A 10,124-nucleotide genomic window follows, 5' to 3' on the forward strand; every position below is an offset into this window, starting at 1 on the left:
CTCAGTCGATCGTCCAACTGTGAACTCTAGAGGAATAGAGAGAGTATGCAGCCAGGTGTACCGGGCGTGCTGGCGGACATCGGAGGCTGGCCAAGCTCGTTCCGGGCACAGACACAGAACAAAACAGGAAGGACAGAAGAGAAGGAATGGAGAGAGCAAAAGTAACAGTTTTATCCCTTCCAGGTAGGAGGAGCTGAAGGCTGGGAGTCTGCTGTATGGACTTTGGCTTGGGTGTTTTATGGGAACCTCCTCTGTCCCCTCTCAGGACTGTCTAGATATCCACTTCCTGGCCTTCCCACCATTTCTTGTGTCAATATCATTCTGGAACAGGCAGCCACCATCTAAGGAACTCAGCTTCCGCTCTCCTTGTCCCTGTTCCTCTAAACTGCCTTCGAACGCTTCCTTCAGCAAGCCTTTCTCAACATGAACTCCTTTGTAATTCTAGAATCCTACGACGACTTTAATAAGAAATTACTCAGTTTCCCCAGTGTATCTGATTCACTCCTTCCAGGCCCCACCGGAAGAGACAAATTTGACTGGTTCTCCCCTGAGAAAGAAAACTGGTGTCAGAGATGCTGCAGATGACTTAAAAGCCAAATAGCCACAGGAGATTCTTGCACGTTCCTGGGCAAAAGTGAAACGTCAAACAACAGCAACAGCAGCAGCAGTAGCGACAACAATAGCAACAGCAAGAACAACTTAATCTGATCTCTTTCCAAAGACACATGGTGTGGCTTGCTTCTCAACATGAATGTAATGTGCTAATGCTGAATGGATGGTAGGGGCGATTGTAACAGGAGTAAAAGTTTATCAGATACAAATCAGAAAATATTTCAACTCCAAATCTCCTCAGGCAAATGATTTTTACCTCCTTGCTAAATTCTTCAGAAGCTTACAGCTCTTCAAAAAATTCATTGCTCAGTCCTGATATATATATGTATATGTATATGTATATGTATATGTATATGTATATGTATATGTATATGTATATGTATATGTATATGTATATGTATATGTATATATATTGACAAGAGTGTGTCATAAGATTCTGCTCCGCAGCTGCATTTTTCAGCTTATGAAATAGCAAGTGTTAGTGTGAATTTTGAACCCCTGAAAACTGTGTTGGCTGGAGGGTAATCCTGCCATTTCTAGAACCGTGTACCAAGGAACAGGTTTGAAAGATAAACTATTAAAGACAGCCTGACATTCTTGACACTCTTCCCTGTTCCTACAACGCCCCTGCTGTTCGTCGGTGGCTTTGTCATGAGATCTGAGCTTGTCCTGGACTGTGGTAGTCCACAAGGTCAGTCCTCCAACTTTTTCTAACTACAACTCGTTTTTGCTTCAGAATTTTTTTCATGACCCGGGTCATGATATATATACTGGTATATATAATAAGTGTAGAAACCACACATGTATTGATAATAAATCATAAAGAAAATGTATTTGCACCCAACAAAGGGTGCAACCTGTAGAGACCACCTTCAGTAGATAGGCATGGCCCCCAGTCGAGGGGTGGGGCCAGTCATATATCTCAAAATTTTTAACCCAGAAATGTTCCTGTCCAAAGGAAAGACAGAGACAAAAAAAAAATGGAACAGAGATTGAAGAGAAGGCCATCCAGAGACTGCCCCACCTGCATCTGCAGACATCAAACCCTGACACTAATGCTGATGCCAAGAAGTGCTTGCTGACTGGAGCCTAATTTGGCTGTTCTCTGAGAGGTTCTACCAGCACCTGACCAATACAGAGGCAGATACTCACAGCCAACCATCAGACTAAGCCCTAGGACCCCAGTGGAAGAGCTAGGGAAAGATCTAAGGGGGCTAAAGGGGATTAGAACCCCATAAGAAGAATATCAATGGACCCCCAGAGCTCACAGGGACTAATCCACCTACCAGAGTACATATGGAGGGACCCATGGCTCCAGATACATATGTAGCAGAGGATGGCCTTATCTGACATCAACAGGAGGGGAGGGAGGCTTGATGCCCCAGCTTAGGGATATGCTAGAGGGGTGAGTCCAGAGTGGAGGAGCATGTCATAGAGGCAAAGGGGAGGAGGGAGAGGAGGTATGGGATGGGGGTGTTGGTGGAGGGGTAACCAGTAAGTGGGATATCATTTGAAATGTAAAATTCAAAAAAAAAGAAATTTATTTGCAAACAATTCCTTGACATACATATGGCTTTATATCATTTATTATAGAAGAAAGCAAACTTGCATGGTAATGAGATGAATATCTCTGTTTATTTTTACATAAAGAACCGAGTCTCGGCTGAGTATCAGATACTGCCTGGTTCACAGATTCTCCATTGTTTTTCAGAGTTGATAAGTACTACTTTTATTCTATCACTTCTGACAATTCTGCTTCATAAATACACAGTACGAAATGGCAGAGCCATTTTGGGATCACCGCAGAAACTGTTAGAGATTTTGTCCTAATTCTAAAGCACAACTCATTTAATGATTTTTGTGAAAATCAATGACCTGAACGGCAGTTTCTCAAACCAAACATCTGACTATGATACAATCCAAAGGTTTACTAATTTGACAAATCCTGTGGAAGGATGGTATGGAAGAATTAAAATTTTTCTTAAGTTACTCCGTTATGTTGTTGTAGGAGTAGAAACCTTTCCGTGCAAAGCAACAACATTGCAAGTTAAAGCATTCAACGACCTTTTCCTTGGAGCCAAAGTGTGCCAGGTTGTGCTTGCTGGCTTTGCACAGGTGTCTGTACCTGCACGCCACAGAAGTGTGCAAACTGAGTGTTCAGAAGAAGAGCTGCAGTGAGGTTGCTCAGGGCAAGGCTGATGAGCCCTGCCCGAAGCACCTTCCATTCAGTTGGGTTCCATTTAGAAGTAACTTGGCTGACTTAACACTGGCGTACAGCAATGGCGTTGGGTAGAACAAGAGAAGAACATCAGGCTGTCATTAATATTTTATCTTTCAAGCCCGTTTCGTGGTGCATGGTTCCAGTTAGACGTAACTCTGATATCTTACTTTCAGGGACCTCTTGCTGTTGCCACGCCTTTCCCGCCCTCCACATTCAGTTGCATTTGGGCCATTGGTTTTTTTATTTTTATTTTTTTATTGGCTGTTTATTTACATTTCAAATGTTGTTCCCCCCCCCACCCAGTTCCCTTCCTAAAACCCCCTATCCCATCTTCTGATTCTATGAGGGTGCTCCCCCCCCCACCCCTGCCTTACCACCCTCGCATTCCCCTACACTGGGGCATCGAGCCTCCTCAGGACCAAGGACCTCCCCTCCCATTGATGCCAGATAAGCCAATCCTCTGCTACATATGCGGCTGATGCCATAGGTCCCTCCATGTGTACTCTTTGGTTGATTGTTTAATCCCTGGGCGCTCTTGGGGGGGGGTGTCTAGTTGGTTGATATTGTCGTTCTTCCTATGGGGTTGCAAATCCCTCAACTCCTTCAGTCCTTTCCCTGACTCTTCCATTGGTGTTGCTGATGGAACCTCTAGACAGAGCCTTATTAACCCATAGCTGATGAAGATACTTGATGTAAAGTTCCACAAAGTTACTTCTCAGTTTGATTTTATGTGGCATTAAAATCAGTCCTACTTAGATTTTGGGTACACTTTAGTGGTAATTTACCAGTTAGCTATCAGAGACTCCCTTTCTTTGTCCAAATGAAAATTCTGAATTGGCAGTATAACTTCCTTAAGTGTCAGTTCCCAGTCATTAGATGCTGTGGACTCAAGGGCTACACTAATAGATCCACAGTGCTAAATGACAGGCGTGTCCCATCTCCTAAATGACTTTGGAGTCACAACTATTGGGGGTAAATGTGAAAGTGCTACAAAGGTATAAGTAGCTTCTGGGGCCGCTGAGGATGGATCTCTCCGGAGCCAGAGCTACTGGCTCTGGATTCCAACCCTTGGTTTTCTCTGGTAACCTCCTAATAGTGGAAATATCTGCTTTACCACGCTTCAAGATTTAAATACCAGATAACAAGATACAGACATCAGGATCTTGTAGTGAACCATTTTTTAAAAGCTATTTTCTTCCCATGAAGAAAAAGAAAGAAGGAAGAAAGGAAGGAGGGAGGGGGAGAGAAAGGAGGGGAGGTGGAGGGAGGGAAGAAGGGAGGAAGGGAGACAGAAAAAGAAAATACACCTTTGGTCCTGGGTAGAGCTATGACTCGACTACACACTACTGGATCCTTCCTGAAGAGGTAATCCAGGCAGGCCCATCGGTCACCTGGCTCTGTATAGCCCACAGTAAATCTGACACACAAAGACATACTGAGAAGGGCTGGCTGGAGTGATGTCTTGGTGGTTTAGAGCACTTGTTACTATCCCAGAGGACTGGAGTTCAATTCCCAGCACTGGTGCCCGGTGGCTCACAACTGTCTTTGAGTCGACACCAGAGCATCTTACATCCTCTTCTGACCTCCAGACACCTGCACAGGTGCACAGTCGTGTACACACACACACACACACACACACACATGAAAATCTTTAAAAAGTCCTGCTAATGAAAAACTAATGTATCCCTATAATGAAATAATCTATGAGCCTTTCCAGAGGCCCCTCCCTCGTACTCTGGGTGCTTGAAGGCAGCACTGTGGAGCCCATCTGCTTCCCTAGGAACTCACTCAGGAAAGCGTGACTTACCCTTTGCTTTTCTTCCAGATACTGCTCAAGTGAAGCATTAGTGTACCTTTCCAGACACTCTGGGTTTCTTACTCATCTCAAGTGACACCCTCCGACTCCTTGGTCATGCAGCAACCAGCTTGTGGGTAGGTGCTTGCTGACCTTGCTGAGAATCTGTTTGTCAGACCATAACTCAAAACACAGGACTTTCTCTCCTCCACCTTTCTCCTCAGATGGCTGCTGAGAGTTACAGCTTGCCACCCTGTTGGGTTTTTTTTTTTTTCCCTCAAACACTAATAAAGTTGTCCTCAATCTTGATACTTGTTCCAGGTAAGTTTTTTATATCTTGGGTTGTGAGCCTAGCCCTTGGCGGCTAAGCCATCTCTCCAGCCTTCAGGTTAAGTGTCTTTAGAGTAGTGTGCACAAAAATTGATGAAAGATTTCATAGATGCAATAAAAAAATAGGATCGCCCATTATTCACCCAGATTCACGTCTTCAGCCTTGAATTGAACCACCATATTTATCTGCAGTCCACTCTCTGAAATATTGGGAAACAAGTAAGTGATGTCACGGTGTTTCATCTTTACCCAAAGTACGTTTCTAATGGACATTCTTCCCCTTTGCCTCCCCTTGGTTATAACCACAAAAGCTAGTATTGCCGCCCAAAATACGTAGTACAGCAACCTCAGGATGTTCAACTATCCATGTTCCCTAGTTACTCAACTCTCACTTATAATTTATTTATTGTAATTAAGGTCTGAAGATTATTTATTGTAATTAGGGTCCAAAGATCACTCAGTATTTGATTCATTTAAGAAGATGAACAAATATCTTTTATCCTACACATTCCTATTAGCTTTGTAATGAACACTTTAAAGAGGTGTGTGTGTACGTGTGTGTGTGTGTGTATGTGTGTGTGTGTGTGTGCCCACAGTAGCACCATCATCTGGAGCTGGAGCTGCAGGTAGTGGTAACAGGAGCTGACACGAATGCTGAGAACCAAACTCTGGTCCTCTTAAAAAGCAGCGCATACTCTGAAGCACTGGGTCATCTTCTTTAGCTTCTATTCTTGCCATCTTAAATAATTATTTTTGTGTCATTTTCCCTTGGACTTTGCTGATTATTTCCCTGTAACTGCCAGGCGCAATTTGCTTTAGTTTTCCTATACTTTCCTCAATTCGGGGATTTATCAGATTCATGGGCCAATTTCTTTTTCAAGAGTGGCCCTAATGCATCTTATTATGGGGCTTAAGACAACCTCTGAGCTGTGTTTGGAATGCTGTTGTGTAATCATTTCCTCCAGACTGAAACATTTCCTATTGTAGAAAGCTACTTATTCAACCCAGGCAAACACCTCATAACAGCTTCAGGTAGTCCCTGAAACTAAGCAGGTGCACTGGGCTCCTTCCTGCCAGAGTAAGCAATAAAAGCTGAGCACTCCTCTAAAAGGAAGGCTGCTGAGCTGCAAGGTTGAGACCAGACCAGCCTCCTGGTAGGTCAGGCCAGCTGACTGTCCCTACCTACCTCCCAAGACATGGTTTCTCTGTGTAGCCCTGGATATCCTGGAACTCGTTTTGTAGACCAGTCTGGACTTCAACTCAGGAGGTCTTCCTACCTCTGCCTCCCCAGGGCTGGGATTAAAGGCATATGCAGCCTCTGCCTGGCTAACTTATAAAGGACATTCTCCAATCTGTGGTGAGTTGTCTGCATGCTGTGTGCAGTGTCCTCCAGGTTCTCAGCTTTGTGAACTGTCAACTGAAGGGGGCTTTGGTGATGCAGCCGTCTTCGAGTCATTTTTGCTCCTGTGAGAGGTTACTTAAACCTCTCACCCATATTCCTGTTCACCAGTTAGACTTTGGTGGTATCTGTACTTTGGTCTGTTATGGGCTTCCTATCTGGGGTCAGGAGATGTGCTGTCTTCCCTGGAAGTTCTGTTCTCACACAACAGATGCTGAGACTAATGTATGTGTTCAGGTATCTTCAGACAAATGCATCTATCCTTCATGAAATGGTCTAAGAACATCTGGTGGCTCAGTAGCCAACAGTGACACCTACAGCCACATTTAAGGCGGGCGCTATTTAACACAAATATCTCACTTTAGATAAGACCGGGTCAAGTGACATAGGAAAGGTACCAAGTGTGTGAGTCATTTGCTCAACACACTGGCCACACCTCGCCTTTGTTAGTGAAGCAGTTAGTAGTCTTTACTGAGATAGACTTATCCCAATAAAAATAGATTAGCTTTGGTTTTAAGTCTAGCCTGTCCCTACGCAAGTAACCTTGACACATCTAGGCCTCAACTTTTCCATTTGTAAATTAGTACTGATATGCAAAAGTGAAAAGTGAAATGTCTGACACGCCTACAATGGAATTCTGTAGTCAAGCACAGAGTCACATTTGACCTTTACATGAAGTGAGCACCAATTGCCATTACCACAAATCATAGGTCCTTATGCTTATTTACTATAAGCATGCATAACATATATGTATATATATATATACATACACACACACACACACACACACATATATATGTATGTATATATGTATATATGACCCTATGATTGATACATCAATCAGCCATCCTAGTTTAGGATGAGACGGTTTTCATCACTCCCAACTAAAGGGAAACAGCGTATTCTAAAAACAATGCAGTTCCTAAACATTAGTTTCTTATTTATGCATGCCCAAGTTTACAATTGCCGGGCTGGAGAGGCAAATGACATTTTAAATTGTAAAGTCTTGTGTGAAACATCTTGTCACTGCAGGACTCAGGAGCCAGAGGCAGGAAGGTCACAAAGCTTAGACTCAAGACTGACTACAGTCAGACCCTGATTACAATACAAGGGGAAAAAGTTAAATAACCTAATAATTATTGTTTTTAAGGAATAGAATTTTCAAAAGTATTTTATTTTGATTATTCAATTATGTGCATTTGTTTTTGTCTGTGGGTGTTTGTATGTGCATGAGAGGTATCTGCAGAGGCCAGAAGCTTATATAAATCCCTTGGAGTTACCAAACTTGGATTCTTTGCAAAAACAGTAAGTGCTTTTAACCACTGAGCCATCTCTCCAGTGCTCAGCTTGCCTTCTGACAAGTGTCCAACCTTACTGGTTTACCTCCTATTATTCTTAAACCCTAGTTCTGTGGATGAGAATATACTACTTCATACCCACCAATCACAGTTCAGTAGAATCTGTTCTCCCCAAAGCTACATTTTTATTTCATTTGTATGTGTGCATGCATGTGACAGAGAGGGAAAGGGAGAGGAAAAGGGGGAGAGAGAGAGGGAGAGTCAGAGAGACACAGAGAGAAAAAAAGAGAAAGAGAGAGAGAAGCAGAGAGAAACAGACACAGGAGATATTTTGGGGGATCACTTCTTTGACAGGTTTTATGTAATGAAAAGGAATACAGAGGAGCCATATGTACATTTATTAGAAGTAGATCCCAGGAAATCTGATTTTTTTTCCAGAAGAAAACAAAAACCAAAAGACTTTCAACATAAGAATTTATTGTATAATAGTATTTTTCTCATTTACTATTTTTACATTTTATGCACAAATATTTATCTGAGTAAAAATAGAAAATAACTGTTTTATGTAAAATTACAAAAAAACAAAGAAATACATAATTGTTATTATGATAGTATAAGTGTCTTTATTTAAAGAGTAAAAATGTATGCAAAAATTCTCCCTTCTACAAAAGACTGAGTATTTTTTTCTTGGGAGTAAGTGAAATATTGAAATATCAACTTTTTTTTAGCCTTTAGATCTAAAGACATTAAGTCAGTCACAGGCTTGTTTTGCAATTATAAATTTTAAAACATTTTTTGTGCTATTTCAAGGATACACTGGTTCTTTATAAAAGGCAGTAGCATAAATGGCAAATGCAGAAAATGACAGAACTTGCCAAAAATATTTGGAGGTCCACTCTTTAAAAGAAATAACAATACTTGAGCATCACTGTTTATCTGGGGAGAAAAACTCAGTAATTTTTCCTACTTACTGTATTTACATGGATCAACACCGACAAGAATGCAATTGGCTAACTCATCATGTGGCGCTCAGCCACACCCAGCACTTCTGCCTGACTAGCTGGAGTTTCCAACGCCAGCACCAATATTCAGACTTCAGGCTAGGACATGTATAAAATGAGCTCAATGTAAACACCACATGGAAAACTTGTTTTCTAACAAAATGAGCATTTCACTATTCTTGAACTTATAAGGTACAAAAGAAGGTCAGACAGCTTTCTGTTCTTTTTGTTTAACTGTATCTTAGGGTCTATGAAAAATGCATGACAAAACTGAGCAAAGAATACCACGAATTAATATTCTTTTATAACAGGAATTGTTTTTTGTTTTTTTTTTAAATAGAAGATAGCAAACTGTGGCCCCAATAAGAACAGCAAATATTTTAAATCTAAGTGGAGACAAATACAGCTTGAGTCAAGGAGAAAGCCTTCCCATTTCCTGTGAGAAAGTGCATGGGAGGATGCAAGAGGTGACGGGAACAAGCACCTCACGTCTGAGAACTGGGCTCAAATCACAATTAGACACAACAGCTTCCAAAGAAAGGACATCTACAGAACGCAGTTTTTGTGTTTTGTTTTATATTTTTTTAAGTATTAAGAAATGTTGGATATTCAGGGTTCTAGAACAAATATAAATGTTCCTTTCCTTGAAATCACATTTCTCTGAATGATACATTAAGTCTGTCCTCTTGGCTAAAACTTTAACACAATGTCTCCAAAACACTGTAACTCTAACATTCCCAAGCTCTGGATGTCCTGCAGAAATGTCCTGGTCTGAAGCAGTGACTATGGCTCCCAGGCCTAGCTGTCATCTGAAGTCAGGGCCTAGAGATTGTTCTTCTACTCTACATTCTTCAATATGGTGATCAAATTGTACTAGTAATTTGCCAGCCTACTGTTGTTTATAAAAACAAAAAGGTACGATTTAACTCTTGTAACTATTTACTGTATAATCTGAAAGGACTTAATAACGAAACTAGCAACTCTTGTTGTAGTCCAGCAGCCCAGCACGGGAGTTATGATGCAGGAGGTAAGCAACCCTTCTTTCTGTCCTAATGCCACGCCAGAGCTTAGTCCCGGCTGCACCACGAGGCTGCACCTGCATGTGCTTTCTCTCCTCATCAACTCTTCTAAAGCCAATTTTGGGAATGAATTGAAAGAAAAACAAATGAGAGAGGTATATATAAAGTAGCCTTTATATTGTTCCAAGGAATTCCTTTCTGTTATGAAAAACTATATGCTAATCTCTCATATCATGATTTATGGATAATACTTTAAAATAAACAAAGAATTTTTTAGCCATTTCTTCTTAGTGTTAGCAAGCAGTAAGGCATTTCATATAAGATTTATTTAAAAATTTGAGAAATAGTAATCTCCCCTTGAATATCTTTCTGTCTTCATATATGTAGACAGTGGTTAGTTAGTCATGTGTATAGTATTTTTAGAGTCATATATGCAATATTCAAAAGAA

This window comes from Apodemus sylvaticus, chromosome 15 (genome assembly GCF_947179515.1).
Source record: "Apodemus sylvaticus chromosome 15, mApoSyl1.1, whole genome shotgun sequence".
Lineage (NCBI taxonomy): Eukaryota > Metazoa > Chordata > Mammalia > Rodentia > Muridae > Apodemus > Apodemus sylvaticus.